This window comes from Arachis ipaensis, chromosome B05 (assembly GCF_000816755.2).
Source record: "Arachis ipaensis cultivar K30076 chromosome B05, Araip1.1, whole genome shotgun sequence".
Taxonomy (NCBI): domain Eukaryota; kingdom Viridiplantae; phylum Streptophyta; class Magnoliopsida; order Fabales; family Fabaceae; genus Arachis; species Arachis ipaensis.
In genome coordinates, this window is record NC_029789.2 from 60,932,320 (window position 1) to 60,954,464 (window position 22,145).

A 22,145-nucleotide genomic window follows, 5' to 3' on the forward strand; every position below is an offset into this window, starting at 1 on the left:
TTACAGAAGGATTCAAAGCACAAAGCAGAGAAAAAGAGCTCACTGGTTCAGAAACGCCAGTAAGAGGTATTTGGGCGTTAAACGCCAGAATGGGTATCATTCTGGGCGTTTAACACCAGAGTTGCAGCATCCTGGGTGTTTAGAAAAATGCCCAGTGATAAAAGATTTCTGGCGTTTCTGGCTGGGCGTTAAACGCCCACAATGGCCAACATATGGGCATTAAATGCTAGAATGGATACCATTCTGGGCGTTTAACGCCAGAAAAGACAGGGGGAGGAAATTTTGTTTCTACTTCAAATTTTTTCAAACTTTCATGTTTTAATTCATAATTTTCTGCATAAACATGTTACGAATTTTCATCACTCACACTCAATTTTCAAAAATTTAATACTCTTCTAAATCCCTTTTCAATTTTCTTTCAAATCCTTTCCAAATCTTTTTCAAAAACTCATTTATCTTTTCAATTCCTTTCCAAATCTTTTCCAACTCATCATATCATCTTTTAATTCTTAGATGCATCAACAAATTTTCAGATTTAACTTCTTTATATCTTTTCCATATCTTTTGAATTTTAAAATCTCATCTTTTTCATATCATGATTGATTTTTACCAATTATATCTTTCTATCATATCTTTTTCAAAATTTTCGAAACCCCACCCCTCCACCTTTAAACACACGTTCAGCCAACCCCATACCTCCACCATTCGAATCTGTCTCCCCTCTATTCTTCTCCCTTCATTTCTTTTGCTTGAGGACAAGCGAACCTCTAAGTTTGGTGTGTTTCTCCGTGATCACTGAGCAAAACCTCACCAAGATCATGGCCCCTAAAGGAAAACAAACCACTCTAAGAGGCAAGAAAGAGAACAATCCAAAACCACTTTGGAATCAAGAGAGGTTCTTAACCAAAGAACATGCAGACCATTATCACAAAATAATGGGTTTGAGGTCAGTGATCCCAGAAGTTAAGTTCGATCTGAAAGAAGACGAATATCCGAAGATCCAAGAACAGATTCGAAACAGAGGTTGGGAAATCCTAGCCAATCCTGAGACAAAGGTTGGAAGGAACATGGTCTAGGAGTTCTACTCAAATCTGTGGTTAACAGATAAACAGAGGATGACGGGAACTGCCTTCCATACCTTTCGAACCATGGTTAGAGGGAAGATTATTTACTTCCACCTTGACAAAATAAGAGAGGTCTTCAAACTGCCTCAAATACAAGATGATCCAGAATCCTTTAATAGGAGAATATTGAGAGTAGATAAGCGTTTGGACCAAGTTCTAGAGGACATATGCCTCCCTGGAACTAAGTGGATAATCAACTCAAAAGGTGTCCCAAACCAACTCCAGAGAGGAGATCTCAAACCAGTCGCTAGGGGCTAGTTGGACTTCATTGGGTATTCTATATTGCCCAGTAGCAACCGCTCTGAGGTCACTGTCAAAAGAGCAGTGATGATTCATTGTATTATGCTAAAAAACAAAGTGGAGATTCATCATCTGATTTCTTGTGAGATCTACACAATTGCAAATAAGAACTCCACTGAAGCCAAATTGGCTTACCCAAGCTTAATCTCTATGCTATGTAAAGATGTTGGGGTGAAGATGGTAGTGGATGAGTTCATCTCAGTCGAGCATCCAATCACTAAAAAGTCAATGGAGGGACAACAAGTACATGACAACTCCATCAAGAGGAGGGCGTAGGAGTTCTTCCCAGAAATCCCTCAAATTGACTACTGGACCCGCCTAGAAGTATCTGTCACCAAGCTGCAAGAAGCCATGGATCAACTTAAGGAAGAACAGCAAAATCAAAATAGTATGCTTTGCAAGCTGCTTAAGGAACAAGAAAAGCAAGGGCGTGAGCTACAGGAGCTGAAACGCTAGAAGCTCTCCCTTGAGGGACCAGACACCCCACAGATTGAAGGAGCATCTACTTCCCAAAATAAAGGTTGTTGAGTCCTAATCTTAAATCTGTGATAACTTTTATTATTAGAAACCTATCTTATGAATTATATGAGTATTAGTAATTAGGGTCTTTATCCTTATTTTTATTTTTATTATCTCCAAGTACGCTATAATTATTTTTCTCATGATCACTAAACATGAATAAAATAGTAGATTTTCTTTAGAGTAAGGAGGCAATTATTTCAAGTTTTCAATAAGAAAAAAAAATTCTAATTATTTTTATGTGCTGGCAACACTTTTTGTCTTCTGAATGAATGCTTGAACAGTGCATATTTTTGATAGTGAAGTTTATGAATGTTAAAATTGTTGGCTCTTGAAAGAATGATGAAAAGAAAGAGAAATGTTATTGATAATCTGAAAAATCATAAAATTGATTCTTGAAGCAAGAAAAAGCAGTGAAAAAAAAAGCAGAAAAAGCCAATAGCCCTTTAAACTAAAAGACAAAGGTAAAAAGGATCCAAGGCTTTGAGCATCAATGGATAGGAGGGCCCAAAGGAATGAAATCATGGCCTAAGCGGATAAATCAAGCTGTCCCTAACCATGTGCTTGTGTCATGAAGGTCCAAGTGAAATGCTTGAGACTGAGTGGTTAAAATCGTGATCCAAAGAAAAAGAGTGTGCCTAAGAATTCTGGACACCTCTAACTGGAGACTCTAGCAAAGCTGAGTCACAATCCAAAAGGTTCACCCAGTTATGTGTCTGTGGCATTTATGTATCCTGTAGTACTACTGGAAACAAGATGCTTAGGGTCACAGCCAAGACTCATAAAGTAGCTGTGTTCAAGAATCAACATATTAAACTAGGAGAATTAATAACACCATCCGAATTCTAAGTTCCTATGGATGCCAATCATTCTAAACTTCAAAGGAAAAATTCAGATGCCAAAACTGTTCAGGAGCAAAAAGCTACTAGTCCCGCTCATCTAATTAGAATCTGAGCTTCACTTAGAACTCTGAGATGTATCGCCTCTTGATCTTCTGTCTATCCTATTTTATTTGTCTAGTTGCTTGGGGACAAGCAACAATTTAAGTTTGGTGTTGTGATGAGCGGATATTTTATACGCTTTTTGGTGGTATTTTTATATAGTTTTTAGTATGATTTAGCTACTTTTTAGTATATTTTTATTAGTTTTTAAATAAAAATCATATTTCTGGACTTTACTATGAGTTCGTGTTTTTCTGTGATTTCAGGTATTTTCTGGCTGAAATTGAGGGACCTGAGCAAAAATCTGATTTAGAGAATGAGAAAAGACTACAGATGCTGTTGGATTCTGACCTCCCTGCACTCGAAATGAGTTTTTTGGAGCTATAGAAGCCCAATTGGAGCGCTCTCAATTGCGTTGGAAAGTAGACATCTTGGGTTTTCCAGCAACATCTAATAGTCCATACTTTGCCTGAGTTTTGATAACGCAAACTAGCATCTAAACGCCAGCTTTCTACCCTTTTCTGGCGTTAAACGCCAGAACTGGCATAAAAGTTGGAGTTAAATGCCCAAACTGGCACAAAAGCTGGAGTTTAACGCCATGAATAGCCTATGAATGTGAAAGCTTAAATGCTCAGCCCAAACAAACACCAAGTGGGTCCCGGAAGTGGATTTCTGCACTATCTATCCTAGCTTACTCATTTTCTGTAAACCTAGCTCACTAGTTTAGGATAAAAACCACTTTTAGAGATTCATTTTGTACCTCATGACATTTTACATCAAAACTTGTATTTTCTACGGCATGAGTCTCTAAACTCCATGGTTGGGGGTGAGGAGCTCTGCTTTGTCTCAATGGATTAATGTAATTACTTCTGTTTTCTATTCAATCACGCTTGTTTCTATTCTAAGATATTCACTCGCACTTCAACATGATGAATGTGATAATTCGTGACACTCATCATCATTCTCACCTATGAATTCTTGCCTGACAACCACCTCTATTCTATCTGCAATAGCTTGAGTGTGTATCTCTTGGGTTCCTGGTTCACGAGTTTGATTGCATCTCCTGACAACAGAGCATTCAAATCCGTGAGACCAATGTCTTCGTGGTATAAGCTAGAATCAATTGGCAGCATTCTTGAGATCCGAAAATTCTAAACCTTGTTTGTGGTGTTCCAAGTAGGATCTGGGAAGGGATGACTGTGACGAGCTTTAAACTCATGAATTTTGGGCACAGTGACAGTGTGCAAAAGGATCAATGGACCCTATTCCAACACTAGTGAGAATCGACAGATGATTAGCCATGTACATGGACCATTTTGACTGAGAGGACAAATGGTAACCATTGACAATGGTGATTCACCAACATACAGCTTGCCAAGGAAGGAGCCCTGCGTTGTGAAGAAGAAGATAGTAGGAAAGCAGAGATTCAGAAGACAGAGCATCTTTAGAACCTCAACATGTTCTCCATTACTGCATAGCAAGTATTATTTATTTCATGTTCTTTTACTTTTCACAACTAAAACTAAGAATTATTACTGATGTCCTGACTAAGAGTTACAAGATAACCATAGCTTGCTTCAAGCTGACAATCTCCGTGGGATCGACCCTTACTCACGTAAGGTATTACTTGGATGACCCAGTGCACTTGCTGGTTAGTTGTGCAGAATTGCAAAAGTCTGATTGCAATTTCGTGCACCACTAGCTTGCTTTCCTAAGAATGGCCCGCATGAGTCATGATAGAATTTTCTAACAAAAATCCTTCATTTTCTAATCTATATATATTTGCTAACAATTTCATAAGTACATTTTTCCTACATTTATATCCCACAACAATTTCAAATTCAGAGTACTTCCCTAAACCTATACCTTGCATTGACAAACTTTGGAAATATTCCACACTACATAGTAGAAGCAAGAACATGGAGTACAAACAAAGAAGATAGAGAAATAGTACAACTCGTTAACAGTCTTTATTTATTATTCACACTTACCATATCACCTCCTTTAGTGGGAGGGCAGAATTTTATTGGTGGGACAAAAATATTCTCAAGAAAGAACATTAAGTGACCTACTTTCTTTCCATATCCCTGACCTTGAATATCATTAATATAGGAACAGGGTCGAACCTCATTTTTTCACAAAAGTTCTAAAGTCATTTTAACCTGTAATTTGAATAGAATTAATATATGATTCTAAATTTTCCAACAGCATGTGAAACTTTTCAGTGTCCGACTGACACTTTACGTTGAGGTTAATTCAATATTTGGAAGAAACTAACTTGATATAGAAAGGACCAGAAAATCGATTTTGCTCAGCAAGCTTGTAAGACAACTTGTACATTTTTGAATCACTTTTCTTGGTCCCAGCAGAGTTGATATCCTCTTCATATGTTGTATCCCTGTCATCGGTTATAGTCTTACTTGCCAAGATTGTATCATCAGAATTTATGACATTTGCTCTAGCATCAGCAGCTGACAGACCATCCTAGATACATTATCCAGGTTAACATATTGTAAATTCACTCCGACAAGTTATGATCAGATAATCAGAGAGTAGCATGAAGGTCAAGTTTATGACTAGGTAAACCAATCTATCAATAATTATATCATGATATCCATCGTAAATGCATGCCATTGGGCATGTATTTAATACATAATAATCAGTTTATCCCAAAAAAGTAATCCAGTTTCCTCAAGAATAACACTAATAACAACTACCAAACCTGCTGGTACTTGGTTTCCAATGAGAGAATAACACTAATAACAACTACAAACCCTAACAAAGCAAGATGCAAAATAATAAAGCAAAATGAAAAATAAAAAAGCAAACTCTAACATAGTAAGAAGCAGAAATTACACAAGATTGTAAAACCCCAAATATCAGAACAACAAATCCTCAAAAAAATTGCAAAACCAGATAAACCAGGCTGCAAAACAAGGAAAGAAGCAGTTCATATGGAAATTCATTAGACACAAAAGAGCACAATTGGCTTTATCATTCTACCTGCCTCAGTTTCAGACATCTGTCCTTCCTCCGAGTCCAAGTCCTTCCCATACTAACTACAACAACACAAACACCATCATGTCAGTAAACAAAATAACTATATATTCTTAATCAGCTGAGGAATTTTGTAGAAGAAAAATTCTACAGATCGATGCAAAGTGAAGAAAACACAAATCCTCAACCTGAGCCATTACTTGAGCAGCATCCTGTCTTTTCCAATAGTCTTCGGTACTACCTATACCACAAAAGAAAACTAGTTTATATTAAGCTATTCAACAATAAAGTGTTTTCACAAGTCATAACCAAATCAAATAACTCTTAAGTGATTTCGTAAATTTTGTATTAGGTCTACTCTCTTTAAAGCCAATATAAATCTAAGATAAATCCTAAAAAGTTAAAACCCCAACACCAACAAGCATGGTTAATAGAACCAAAATGACACTGACAAGGTCACCTTTTTTACCAGGTCACAATTAAATAAACATATAAAACTAAAAAAAAACTTAAATAAAAATTTAAAAGCCTCAGGAGTTGATGTTTGTTCTTCAGCTGGTGTTTGTGATTAAGAAATCTTTAAAAGTGAAATAGAACTAATTGAACAAATAACAACCTAGCAGCTCAATCAACCAATGAACTAATTAGCAAAAACAAGAACTTAATAAACCTAATTAGCTAAATGAAAAACTAAATGAACCAATTAACCAACAAACTATTTTAGCTAAATGTCTAAGTTGACTAATTAACTAACTTAGGTAGACAAAATAGAAAAAGAACACACTAGATCTGAGCAGTGGTGCAAAAGTGAAGCAAGAGAAACAGAAGCGGCGAGCAAAGGAGAAAAGCTACGACCAGAGGCGAGTAGAGGCCGAAGTGCAAACAGATGTGGCGAACCACCAGCGGTGACGGCGGGACTCACATGTGCGAGTAGAACAGCCAGCTGCGGCGGAAACAGAAGAGACGCGGACGCAGGAGGTGAACCACCAGCGACGAACCGGTTCTCTCTTCTTTGATCTCTCTTGGTTTATTGTGTACAGCGACAGCGATGGAAGAAGCTCGTGCGGCGGAGAGAGGAAGAAATGGTGATGGCGAAGTGGTAAGAAGGGAAGAGGAGCGACGGTTCTGGAGTGGTGAGTGGTAAGCTGGGAAGAGGAGTGACAGTTCTGGGGTGGTGAGTGGTGACGCCATGAAGATGAGTGACGGTGAACTAGGGTTTTGGGGTGATGAGTGGCGGGACAAGGGAAGAAGGGTGAGTGTTATGTTCTCTGGTGATTTGGCTAAGTGTTAGTGTAGTATGGATGAAAAGGAAAAAAATTACTAAGTCTCGCATGGGTTTGGGCCTACATAGATTAGGCAACACTTCTGAAATGCACCCAAAACATAACAAATGGGTTACTTTTTAAAAGCGCTTCCTTTGGTCAAAAAAGTGTATCCATAGCTTTTTAGATTTGGCTACGCTTTATAAGTGATATTTAAAATATCTAAGGAGATGCTTTTAAAGTGATGCCTCAATAGTGTTCCCTTTTCTCTTATAAAAGGGCACCATACGAAAAGCGTAGCCTATTCCTTTTCAAATGTAGCCTAAAAAAAGTGTGGCTGAATGGGTGTTTTTCTTGTAGTGGGTCTTCCAAGAAGAATGGATGACGGCTTGTTGGAGTCAATGGGAGGAGTCTCCAGAATGTGAAAATCAATTGGAAAGAGCAATCCTTGAATGTTAACCAGGACATTTTTGGCAATCCCAAGAACGGACACAATACTTTTATCGGCTAGAACAAACCTCGCCCCAGACCTCTTTAGGGGTGACAAATTCAATCTTTCATAAATGAGGAGCGGCATAATGCTTACGCACACCCCCAGATCACACATACAGTCCATGAATTTCATCCCACCAATCAAGCAAGTGACCAAACATGGGTCGGGATCATTGTATTTTTTAGGAAGTAAAGAAGAAATAAAATCATCTACCGGCTTTGTGTTAAGGTTGCCAAGCTTATCTTTGTGAGTGCAAATATCTTTAAGGAACTTGGAATATCTTGGCACTTGTTGAATGGCTTGGAAGAGGGGAACGGTGACTTCAACCTTCTTGAAAACTTCCACCATTGTTGGGTCAAGCCCTTCTTGTTTCTTGGCCTTCTTGGCCAAGGTTGGAAATGGAATGGGCAAAGGCTCTTCAAGAAAAGTCTTTCTCTTTGGCTCCTTGACCTTGGGTGGTTCCTCCTTGCTTTTATCAACACTCTAATCTTCATTCTTCATCTCTTCCACTTCATCACCCACCTCTTCATTGTTTGTTTCCACACTCAACTTTGTAGGTATAGCAATATTCTTGTCCAGCTTAGTGCCGCTCCTAAGGGTAATGGCATTGATGCTACCCTTAGGGTTGGGTTGAGGTTGGGAGGGTAAACTACTTGAGGTTGAGGCTTGTTGGGTGTTTTGTGCGGCTTGAGGAGGGAGAGTCAAATGGGAGAGGGCTTCGGCTATGGTAGCCATATATGCCTCTTGTTTCTTATGGAACTCTCGTTATTCTTGCATGAAGGTGTGAATTGTGTCATTCATGTGAGGTTGACTTGAGGAAGGCTAGGCCTACTATGTGGGTGTTGGTACTTCCCTTGAGGTTGAGATTGTGGGAGTTGTTGATATGGTTGTTGGTATTGTGGTTGGCCTTGGGGATGTTGATGGTAGTAGACTTGAGCGTTTTGGTTGGGTGGATCTTAAGGAGCTTGGTTCCACCTTTGGTTTTGATTGCCTCCATGTTGGTAGGATCCTTGGTTGTAGTTTGGTCTTTGTGGATAAGAGTTAGCTACCGCCAATCTAGTGTCCTCTTGGAGCTGAGGACACTCATCGGTGTAATGAGTATTACAAGTACAAACACCACATACCCTTGGTGGTCCTTCGATCCTTGGAGGCTGAGGTGGGACACTTATCAAAGCTTGAGGAATTTGTAGTCCTTGGATGAGTTGTCGCAACAAGATTGTCATTTTTCCAAGGGTCTTGGTCAAAATAGCATCTCCGGAGGGAGAAACTTCATTCAAAGCTTTCAGTTGTAGACTCCTTGCTCTTGAGTGTTGAGTAGAGTCTGCTAGATCAGATATAACTTCCCATGCTTTTGCAGCGGTCTTGTTTTTAGTCAATGATCCTCCACTCGCGGCATCTAAGAGAAGCTTGTCTTGGTGGTGCATTCCTTGATAGAAATAACTGATAAGAACCAACTCATCAATCCGATGGTGAGGACATGCCTTCAGCAACTTCTTAAATCTCTCCCAATACTCATACAAAGTCTCCCCATCCCGTTGCACAATGCAAGAGATCTCTCTTCGCAACTTGTCTGTTTTCTGGGGAGGGTAGAACTTTTCCAAAAACTCTTTATGGAGCAAGTCCCAGTTGGATCTAATTTTACCCAGCTAAGTATAAAACCACTCCTTCTTTTTTCCCTCCAAAGAGAAAGGGAAAGCAAAGACCAACACTGCGGTTTCATCGGCCCCATGTCTTCTAGCAGTTGCACATGCAACTTGGAAATCCTTTAGATGCTTCAAAGGATCTTCCTTAGGTAGTCCATTGTATTTGGGAAGCAAGTTTATCGTGCCAAACTTAAGCTCAAAATTTGGATCCAAGGCCGGATAAAAAATTTGAAGCGGTTGCAAATCAAGATCAGGAGTTCCGGCCTCCTTTAAGGTGATTTTTCTAGGTAGATCCGCCATAATGGTGTCACCCGAGTCACTCAAAGAGAATTCAGTACTATCCACAGATGAATATAGAGTCTCCTCGTTGATTGGAGAATGATGGTCACGGATGGTTGGTGATAGTGAATTGGAGTGCTCCTCTAAGGAACCCGATTCACTATTCACAAAAGCTAGCCGGCGCCGAGCTTGACTTAAACGGGTTAAAGTTCTTTCAATTTCTGGACCAAAAGTGGCCAAGCTCGGGTCTGGAAGCGACCGTGTCATTCAACTGAGGAGGCAATGAAAACCATGTAATTATGAAAAGCAAGATAAAAATAGGCAAGTAAACAAGAACCAACTTAACAATTAAAGACTACTAAATTAACTAAAGAGGGAAGTGGTATTTAGGATTAGAGCCAAGTAGCAAACCAAAGTCAAGTATTTACAATATTCACATATTTACAACAACCAAAATAGTAGCACTCATTGCACTTAAAGTGAACTCCCCGGCAATGGCGCCAAAATTTTGATAAATAGCCAAATTGCATATAGGTTAGGAACTTGATTGTCCAAGAGTGAAATTAGCGTTGTGAGTATAGTCCTAACCCGACAAGTTGGCCGTCAATCAAAATTTGAAATTCACAAGATGAGTCATAAGCAAAAATCAATTCCAAACCGAGAGTATTTAACTCCCGAGTCGTCTCCCTAGGAGCACTTTTAGAACAATAAGTGTGCCATTCCGGTTGTAGTGTGATCAAAGGGTTGTGAATGAAGAAATGAACACATAAAGCAATAAAAGAACATGAAAAATTGTAATGATTGAACTAATTAAGGAATTAAAGAACTGACTATGTAATATAAACAAGTATAAAAGAGATCAACATATAAAGGTATGAAAGATTAAAAGCATAAAAGAGAGCCTTGGCTTGGAGTGAGCTAAGGGTTTTTCCTTGTTGGAACCACAACTATGACAATTATGTTGGATTAATCTCACTTGATCAACCCTCACATCGGAAGAAAAGTTAAATGAGCATAAGTGTCCTTAACCTACAAATCCTAAATTGCTTGCTAATTGCCTTAGCAACAACTTAGCGTTAGTGGGAACAAGAACACTTAACAATCCAATAATCGAAACTAAATGATGGACATTCCAACTCTAGAAACCCAATTGCTCACTTTATCCAAGCCAAGAACAAAAAATTTAGTCTAAAACCATGTTTGACATTTTGTCAAACACTTGGTGGGCAAAAAGCTTAAACATGGAGAAAATGAGAAAAGACTCGAAAGTAAAAGCAACAATCAATCTCAATCAACAAGAATAACAGAAAAAAGTATGAAACAAACATCAAACATCAAATTCATCAACAAGAAATTGAGATTGCAAGAGAGAAGTAAAATTGAACTATAACTCGAATTAGAAGAAAGGGTAATGACAATGTAACTATAAAGAGTAATAACAAGAGAATACTTACAATGAAAACTAGAAAAATCCAAAATCAAAAATGGAAATGGAACTTGAATTTAAAACCCTAATGTAAACCCTAATAGAGAAGATAAAAAACTTAGAGAAAAACTAAAACTAAAGCTTCCTATACTATCCTAAACTACACTAATGATATGGTATGTTATGTCTTTATTTTCCCCTCCAATATGAGCTAGAGAACTTCAGAAATGGGCCTCCAAAGCCCCCAAATCACGAGGCACGTGCTATTTTAATGAAGTCATGTGCGGACACCTGTGCGGACGCACAGACGCGTGCGTCCGCACACTTTAGCGAAATTCCCAATCTGTGCGTGCGCACAAGTAGCTGTGCGCACGCACACTAGGTGATGCTTGGTTGGACACGCGACGTGCTCGAAGCAATCCACGCGCTATGCTTGGGCAGCTGTGCATACGCACGGGTGCCTGTGCGCACGCACACGTCTCTGAGCTCATCTCCTTTGATTCTTCTTATTTCCTCCACTTTGCATGCTCTTCTTCCATTTTCTCTAACCCATTCCCACCTTATACACCTGGAATCACTCACAAACAACATCAAGGCATCGAATGGAAGGCATTTGGAATAAAATAGATTAATTCAAGCACAAAAGAGCATATTTTCATAATCAAGCACAATTTGGGAGGAAGGTTCAAAAACATGCTATTCAAGGGGATAAGTGCAAGTTAATGTGATGAAAGTCCATTCAATTCTAACCAAAAAATCATCATCAAATATGGATTCATCAATTCCCTCACACTTAAACACTAGCATGTCCTCATGCTAACCACACACAAAGGAGATAGATGAAAAGGGAAATTGACTTATGCTATAAACTACTTAGATGCATGCAACTATCCTAAGACTAATTACTAATATGTACTACGATGAGAGTTGGTAGGAACAAACCATGAAATTCCAATCTATCACAAAAAGGCTTTGGGGCCAATGCAAAGAGTTCATGCATTAAGATTAATGTCCAAAGAATTGAATTGTCCTTATCAAAACTATCCAATTAAACAACTTGCAAGAAGATACAATATGAGGCGTAAGAACATAGAATTGAGCGATCGAACCCCTCACTGGACGTGTATTCACTCAATTCCCTCAGTGTTTCGGGTTTAACTACTCAATTCTCCTTTTTTCATGCTTTCAAAGATTTACAAGTCATCTACCAATCAACTAGTATTTAATGCATGAATAACAAATATCATGAGGTCTTTAGAGGGGTGTAATGGAACTAGGGTTTAGGTAGGATGAATTATGGTCAAGTGGACTGATAAACCCCGATTTTGTGGTTTATCTTGTACTTAATTTGGGGGATTTTATCAACTTTTCTCACATTTATTCAATGAAATAGCATGGTTCTGTAGTTCTCCCTTGAATTGTGCTTAAATGTAAAAACATGCTTTTTAGGCCCTAAAATTGGTAATTTTAATTCACTTTAATTCCATTCGATGCCTTGATATGTTTGTTAAGTGATTTCAGGTTTATAAGGCAAGTATTGGATGGAAGAAGTGAGGAGAAAAGCATACAAAGAGGAGAATGCATGAAGAAACAAAGATTGGGAATACATCAATGGGCGCGCACGCGTACAAGGCGCACACGCGCAGAAGTGGTTTCGCATAAGGACGCGCACGCATACATGACGCATCCGCGCGGATGAAGAATTTGCAAATCGACACGCACACGCACATGGCGCGCACGCGCTGATACTCTCACGTGGCCCACTTAAAGGCAAAATGCTGGGGGCAATTTCTGAGCCGCCCTGGCCCAAATCCAGCTTGTTTCTGAGTGTATTTCATGCAGAATTGAAGTCCAAGCAAAGGGGGAGCAATTGTTTGTAGCATGAGCATCATGTAGGTTAGTTTCTAGAGAGAGAAGCTCCTTCTTCTCTCTAGAATTAGGTTAGGTTAGGTTAATTCTTCTAGATCTAGATCCAATTTATGATTTCATCTTCTTTTCTTTATGAATTCTTGCTTCTACTCTTTCACTCTCATGGTTTGTAGTGTTAATTTTCCTTTTATGCTCTCTTTTATGCTCATGCACTCATGATGGATTTGGTTTACTTGTAATGAAATTTAATGTTAATGTTTATTTTATTGTTGAATTGAGTTGTGGATTTACTTTAATTACAATTGGTAGCTGGTAGATTTTACTATTTCTTGTCATTTATTGTGCTTTCCTTTTATGCCTTCCAAGTGTTTGACAAAATGCTTGGAAGAATGTTAGAGTAGACTTTGAGCATTCTTGGCTTGGAAGAGTAATTAGGCAATCTTAAGTCATGAAAACCCAACTTATGTTGGTGATCTAGAGTTGTTAGCTAGTTTGATTTCCAATGACTCTAATCTTTTGCTAATTCTATTAGTGAGTTGATTAGTACAATTGGATTGAGATTAGCTAGTCTTATTAGACTTTCTCCGAGTATGAGGATAACATGATACTTTCTTCCATCTTCAGGGATGACGTAATGAGATAAATTCTTGTTATTATTGTGATATGATTGATTAATCTTTTTTGACTTTCTCTCTATGTGTTGGAGTTGACTAAATAAGATGAATTAATCATTGTATGACTAGGATAGAAAGCCTTTGATCTCAACCATTGCCATGAATTTCTCTCTTCTTTACTTGCTTCCTTTAATTTGCTTGCTTGATTTACTTTTCTTGCACATTTAAATTCTTGCCCTCTCACCAATCAAAACCCCTTTTACCCCTTCATAGCCAATAAGCATACACTTTATTGTAATTCCTCGTGAGACGACCCAGAGTCTAAATACTCCGGTTAATTCTTATTGGGGTTTGTTATTTGTGACAACTCAAATTTTTGCATGTGAGGATTCTTTATTGGTGTAGAACTATACTTGCAACGAGAATTCATTCAATTGAGGAAATTCTATATCAACAAAAGTCTACACATCAAAATGGCGCCGTTGCCGGGGAATTGCAATGGTGCTATATTATTGGCTATTGTATATATTGTGAATAGCTTGGTTTTTAGTTTGTTTGTTAGTTTTTGCTATTTTTAGGATTTGGTTTTCTTTGTCTCTTATTTGATTTTATTTTCATTTTCTCTTGCTATCATGAATTCTCACTTTAGCTATGAGTGTGGTTCAAACTATGTTGTAGGAAATGGAAGCTTCAATGAGGATGTGCATCAAGGATTTGGAGATCAAAGGTGGAAGGAGCCCCAAGCTTATGGACAACCTTCTTGGCATCAACCTCCTCCGAACTCTTATGGGTATACTCCTTATCCTAATGCATACCGATCCAATGTATGTGATGACCCTTCTTGTGATTGTCAACCACAACCACCACATACATATGAACCCCCTCCTCAATATAGCCCTCCACCATACTCACAAGCCTCATACCACCATTTACCTCCATATGACCCCAACCCATATACACCATACCAACCACCATATGAACCACATCTGGAGCCATCACCATTCCAACACCAATACTCCCATGAACTACAAAGTCCATACACACCACCTCAAGAATTTTACCAATATGAACCACCTTCCAACTACAATACCCATCCCTCAAACAATGAACCCTCTCTTCCACCATCACCTCCCGATGAAACCTTCATGCTAGAATTGAGAGATCTTGAATCTCATATCTTAAGGCGACACGAGGCGGATGAAAAAAAGTTTGAGGGGTTAAGAGCAAAAATGACTATCATGGTAGAAGCCATTGGCAACATAGTCTCATCCGCCTAAGCCTATGCAATCAAGGCACTTCGATTGTTGAATGTGGAGAAGCAACCGAAGAGCTTAGTGAGGGAGTGAACTTGAAGCTCCAAGGTAAAGAAGAGGAGTTAAAGCAAGAAATGCAACAAGAGGAGGAGGTAGCGATTATTGAACAAGAGGAAGTAGTGGTTGGAGCCTTAGAATATGTTGAGTACATAGAGGAGTCACAAATTGAAGAACCTTCTTCCATGGAGTTTGAAGTTGATGTTGAGGAAGAGAGTGCACAACCTCCAAGACACAATGTGATTGAAGAATTGGAAGAAGTGTCCCAAGTAATAGGCCCTCCTATTTATGATGATTTCGAATCAACATGTGATCCTTTTTAAGCTTGATGAGTCCTTCTCCAATATGCTTGGAATTGATGAAGAGGTAGACTTCACTAAACCTCCTATCTATGATGAGAGTGATGGGGAAGAGATAGAAGAATTTTGTGAAGAAGAGTGTGAACTTGAGGAATCTTGGCAAGAGGTAAGGCTTGAAGAACCTTGCCAAGTGGTGGAAGCCTCTAGGAGAGGATGGACGGGAGTAGAGCGCGCCTTGTCAAGATCATTGGGAACTCCTCCACCTAGGTTGTCATCTAATCCTTCATTTGAGTGGGTAAAACTTCTAACTCTTAGCTTTATTATCCCATTTGAATTTGGTTTGCTTGAGACGGATGGCCAACTTAAGGCGCTTTGTGGAATTAAGTGAAAGAGGAGGATATTTAGTGGTTAGCATTGTAAGTCTAGGCTCATTATGGTTGAAGCTTCAAGGAGCAAAGGTTGGACTAGTGCTTAATTGGATGGGTCTAGAAGGATAGTTTGGTGCTTCCATGAGAATTCATCTCTCTTGCCACCCGGAGGAAGTCACCATGATCAACTCAAGGACAGGTGTGAAAACAAAGTGTGGGATCCCGGATCGCACAAGGAGGATCAACTTTGGGAGCCTATGGTTTGTGAAGAACTCCATCAAAGCTTGGAGTTATTAACTTTGAATGATGAAGCACAATGGAAGTCCAAGCATTGGTGGATGTTCAAGGATGGATTCAAGCACAAGCCACCTTGATGAGGAGCTCCCCATAAGTCCAACTTAAGGACAATAAACAAAAATGCTAGGTGGGAGACACCCCACCATGGTAATATCCTTTCATTTTTCTCTTTTGTACATATTAGTAAAATAGGTTTAATTTCATGTTTTGTTTGATTAGTTGAGTTTAATTGGGAGTCTAGTAGGTCAAATAAGGTTTTGTGATGTTTCGGTAGTTGTTTGGAGGTTTGGAATGCTTGGATTGGTGCAAAAACATAGAAAAATTTTGAAAAAATAGAGCACCATCCACGCGCACGCGTACTTCACGCATACGCGTGAGTCAAGCAGTTTCGACCATCCACGCGCACGCGTCATGTACGTGTACGCATGGATTGAGTTTTTCCACTTCCCATACATTTACCCGAGAGTTGTGCCTAGAGTGTGCCAACCTTGTGCCCCAAGGCACGCGCACGCGTACATTGCGCGTTCACGTCAACTCTCTGCTTTGCCATGCACGCGTCTGCGCACTGCGCACGTACGCGTTGCTTCCATTTCATCAATCCACGCTCACGCGCACATGACGTGCACGCGTGGATTGCCCTGTTTCAACCATCTTCTTTTCCTCTCTTCTTTCCATTTCTTTCCTTCTTCTCTTTCCTCTTCTTTTCTTTCCACCCTTCAAACATCATCCAACACCACCAAACATCATATAACACCATTTCTTTTAGTTAGTTAGTTAGTTTAATTTTTGTTTTCCATTTTAAGTGTTGGATTACTAATCTTGTTTACTATTTACTGCTGCTTATTACTGATAGGATGTTAGTTTAACATCATTGTTGTTAATTGTCATTGTTGGATTTCTTTTTTTTTTTTCTTGAGGTTGTATTTGGATACTTGGTTCGGAACTTTTCATGTTTAACATTTGTGAACACCAAGTACATGTTACATTGCCTTCATGCATCTTAACTCTTTGAATTGCATGTTTTGGCCACCATGCATTCATCATCCATTGTTAGGCAATTGTACATTATCAAAACAATTTTTTTAGGATACTTGTTCTAATTGATCATCACCTATTTCATGCATTGAGATTTTTGAATTGTGAAATTAGATCAAAAGCTTACCTAGTGACATATTTTTGAGCTTTGCAAAGCTTTGTGGGCCATGCTTGCTATGTGATTGATTTCCACTTCTATCTTCTTCTTCCTAAGTTTCACAGCATCTATGTGTTTCACCTCTATGTCACTTAGGTGTTGCAACAACTTCAATATGTGTCATTGATTGTTGTCTGAGTTTCATATTCCATTTTTTCATCAAATTTACTTACACATCAATCAATGTCCATGCATTATCTGATTTCACAATTGGTTGATTTTTGCTTGAATGCTTTTATGCTTCTTCACTACTTGTTGGGTTGTTTTAGCCTATGAGTCTTTTAAAGTATCTCAAGCACACTAGAATGAGTGAAGTGTATGATTTCTTTTGTGCAATTGTGACATAATTTTTTGTACTAGTGTATGACCGCGCGCAATTTTAGAACCCACACACCTATTTTTCATCGATGTCACACCAATTCACTCACTCAATTCTAGTGATTTACCTCATTCCAACAATTCACGCTTCCTTGCTTTTGTATTTTCTCATCTTATGGTGTTTATTTTGTTTTTCATGATCGATGCACCATAAGCAAAAATGGAAGTAGAAGAAAGAACACGCAACAACCGTTGACCTACCAGTTGAAGGTAGCAACTCGGAGAGTGGTCGTACCTCCTTGCTCATTTAGTGCACCGAGGACGTCACAAACTTTTAAGTGTGGGGAGGTCGTCCAACCGCGCGGCATTTTTGGGTAACAAGTTTCTAATCCCAACACTTTTGCATTTCAATTTAGGATTTTCAGTTGCATTTTCTTATTTTGCATATGTATATATTAAGCTTAGTCAAAATCATAATATTTTCCAAGGATTTTATCTATAGGGCACCCTAATTGATTGTAAAAAAAATTTTTTTTAAGAACTTACTTGAATTACACACTTTGTGGATCATGTTTTGAGCTAAGAACACAAGCATGTGAGATTTGAGCCTAACTGTGTGGTTACATCACACATAACCACTTACTTTCATTCTTGTGTGCATTATTCTCTTCCTATAATTGTAATCTTTGATTTGTTTGATTCTTTATGTCCATTATTTTGTGTATACATGCATTTATATGATTGAGGCCATTGTTTCAAATAGCTCACTTACCTAAATAGCCTACCTTTTATCTTCCATTGTTAGCCAATTTTGAGCCTATGCTTAAACCTTTTTGTTCTTAATTGTAGCACATTACAAGCCTAAGTAAAAAACAATAAATTTCCTTAATTTGGATCTTTGATTAGCTTAGGCTAGTGAGAGTGTTCATTACTTGATTTTGGGAAAGTTGGGTATATTGGGTAGAGATTAAAGTGTGTTTATGTTTTTGATGAAAAATCTTGGGAATTGGGTACATACTCATGTATTAATCAAATGTAAAACCATATGCATTGGTACTTGTATATATATCTTTTTAAAAAAAAAAGCAATAAAAAGGGGACAAAATGCCCCAAGTAAAGCTCAATAAAAATTAATACATATGTGTGGTGACTAAAAATAGAATTCATGAGTGTGTGAGAAAGTGAAGAATGGGTAATTAGGTTAGCTTTGAATTGTATAGGTTGTCATAGGTTAGGTGGGAAGTTTAAGTTAATCAAAGATTCAAATTTCAAGCTCACTTGACCATATGCATCCTACCTTGACCCTAGCCACATTACAACCTATGGGAAAGCCCTCATGATATTTGTATGCATGCATAAAGTAATTGTTGATTGTCAGATGAAAAATAAATCTTGGAAAGCATGATTAGGGGAGAATTGAGTGAATCAACCCTATAGACTTGAGTGCCTAGAGCGGATATGCATCCGGTGAGGGTTCGATTGCTCAATTACATGTCTCCACCCATGATCATCTTTTCTTGCAAGTTTGTAAAATCTTTCAATGATTCAACCCAATTGTGGGTTGATTTGATTACTATTGCCTTAGCCCTTGTGCTTGCATATGTATTCTTGGAAGTTGATTTATTTTGACCAAGTAGTTCCATTCATGTAGATAGATTGCATACAAATAGGTTACATGTAGTTAGTTTGCATTGAATAAATGTGATACCCCTTGCTTCTTTCTTGATTTTAGCATGAGGACATGCTTAGTTTAAGTGTGGGAAGATTTGATAAACCCCGATTTTGTGGTTTATCTTGTGCTTAATTTGGGGGATTTTATCAACTTTTCACACATTTATTCAATGAAATAGCATGGTTTTTAATTCTCCCTTGAATTGTGCTTAAATGTAAAAACATGCTTTTTAGGCCCTAAAATTGGTAATTTTAATTCACTTTAATTCCATTTGATGCCTTGATATGTTTGTTAAGTGATTTCAGGTTCATAAGGCAAGTATTGGATGGAAGAAGTGAGGAGAAAAGCATACAAAGAGGAGAATGCATGAAGAAACAAAGATTGGGAATACATCAATGGGCGTGCACACGTAAAAGGCGCGCACGCGCAGAAGTGGTTTCGCATAAGGACGCGCACGCGTACATGACGCATCCGCGCGGATGAAGAATTTGCCAATCGACGCGCACGCGCACATGGCGCGCACACGCCGATACTCTCACGTGGCCCACTTAAAGGCAAAACGCTGGGGGCAATTCTGAGCTGCCCAGTCCCAAATCCAGCTTGTTTCTAAGTGTATTTCATGCAGAATTGAAGTCCAAGCAAAGGGGGAACAATTATTTGTAGCATGAGCACCATGTAGGTTAGTTTCTAGAGAGAGAAGCTCCCTCTTCTCTCTAGAATTAGGTTAGGTTAGGTTAATTCTTCTAGATCTAGATCCAATTTTATGATTTCATCTTGTTTTCTTTATGAATTCTTGCTTCTACTCTTTCACTCTCGGTTTGTAGTATTAATTTTCCTTTTTTATGCTCTCTTTTATGCTCATGCACTCATGATGGATTTGGTTTATCTGTAATGAAATTTGATGTTAATATTTCTTTTATTGTTGAATTGAGTTGTGGATTTACTTTAATTACAATTGGTAGTTGGTAGATTTTACTATTTCTTGTCATTTATTATGCTTTCCTTTTATGCCTTCCAAGTGTTTGACAAAATGCTTGGAAGAATATTAGAGTAGACTTTGAGCATTCTTAGCTTGGAAGAGTAATTAGGCAATCTTGAGTCATGAAAACCCAACTTATGTTGGTGATCTAGAGTTGTTAGCTAGTATGATTTCCAATGACTCTAATCTTTTGCTAATTCTATTAGTGAGTTGATTAGTACAATTGGATTGAGATTAGCTAGTCTTATTAGACTTTCTCCGAGAATGAGGATAACATGATACTTTCTTCCATCTTCGGGGATGACGTAATGAGAGAAATTCTTGTTATTATTGTGATATGATTGATTAATCTTGTTTGACTTTCCCCCTATGTGTTGGAGTTGACTAAATAAGATGAATTAATCATTATATGACTAGGATAGAAAGCCTATGATCTCAACCCTTGCCATGAATGTCTCTCTTCTTTACTTGCTTCCTTTAATTTGCTTGCTTGATTTACTTTTTTTGTACATTTAAATTCTTGCCCTCTCACCAATCAAAACCCCTTTTACCCCTTCATAGCCAATAAGCATACACTTCATTGTAATTCCTCGTGAGACGACCCGGAGTCTAAATACTCCGGTTAATTCTTATTGGGATTTGTTCTTTGTGACAACTCAAATTTTTGCATGTGAGGATTCTTTGTTGGTGTAGAACTATACTTGCAACGAGAATTCATTCAATTGAGGAAATTCTATATCAACAAAAGTCTACACATCATGGACTTAAAGAATTAGTTCTTTGATTAGCTTGAGTTTCCACCTAATCCTACATCCTATATACACATAAGAATGCAAACATTCTACCCATTTCTTTCTATCTCACCTCACTCATGCATTATCTTTTAAAACATGGCATATGCATCCTTTATTTACTCTTTTTCTTTCACACTTTGTTATGCACAAGTTTTTTTTTAAAATTGAGCTATGAATGCATATGTTTTTAATTAATGAAATGCATGAGTATTACCTAATTGCCAAAATCTTCACAATGAGATCATGCCTCTATCACCAATGCTTCCCAAAATTCCCCCACACTTAGACTTTACACACTAATCCACCCAAGCAAATCAAAGAGTAATTTAGGGACATCAATGGTTTTCCGCTTAAGGGGAGCAATGTGCTATCATCAAAACAAAAGGGGATTCATAGGCTCAAAGGGGTTCACAAAGGTGAATGCAAGGGTCGGCCATATAGGTTAGTGAGTTTATCATCAAAGATGGCCTCAATCATGCTAAATGTATCCAAACACAAATACAGGATATAAAGAATCATGCAAATCAATTATCACAATAAAAAAGGAGTACAATTACACACAAGAACAATATTATGGTTGAAAAGTGCAACCATGTTTTAAAGCTCAAATCTCACAAGGCATGTTATTCGAGCTCTTTTCCATGTTCTACAAACAAAATACTCCAAGCAAGTTGGTAAACACAATTTTTTTCTTCAATTCAATCAATGGTATGCCCCTAGAAAAGGTTTCATAGAAATTTCTTGGTGTTTCACCACTTACTCATCATATAATGCAACATGAAAACTCTAACTACTAAATATCCATAAACGATAAAGAAATATTTACAACAAACTAAACAAGATGCAATAGAGAAAAAAAACTACTCAAAATGAAGAAAAAGCACTACAAGAAACATTGTAAAGTGTCTTTAAAGAGAAACTTTTACCCCCCTTGAAGTCATCGATCCTCCCCCACACTTATATCCATTGGTCGCCTCTCTACCCCGGCTGCGTTTGCTAAGTGCATCTTCATCGACGGAAATGGAATGCTGATATTCTTCTTCTCAACCAATTTCCAAATTGATTTGCGCAGTAAAGGCAAGATGGCTATATGCTTCCCTTGCATAATAGCCCAAAGTAGCAAAGTTGTTCTAAATCTCACATGGGTAGTGAGGGTGCTCAGGATGATGTAGTCCGCCACAATCTGATGCCATATACGAGCTTCATCATTCAAATCAGAGTATGCAATACTAGTGAGAATAGAATTTCTCCCCTTGCAATACTTTCAAGATGCACCAGGACGGCCTATTCTCTCAAGAATGGGAGTCAGAGATACTTTTCCTTTGAAAACATCCACTTTTAACTTGGAGTATTCATCTTTCTCAAGTGGAACGTCGGGGATGTTCAGAATAGCTTCTACAGCTTGGTTGGATGTATCCAACCTTGTTCCCCGGAGGAAGACCGAATTTG

General features: G+C 38.2%; 1 long non-coding RNA gene across 1 annotated transcript; it reads right to left on the minus strand.

The window, feature by feature from the left end:
• Positions 5,876–21,599, minus strand: LOC110262871. The gene is made up of 4 exons (XR_002347883.1): positions 21,584–21,599; positions 12,193–12,199; positions 6,070–6,122; positions 5,876–5,943 (listed from the first exon to the last, which is right to left on the minus strand). It is a non-coding gene; the product is annotated as an uncharacterized LOC110262871 (long non-coding RNA).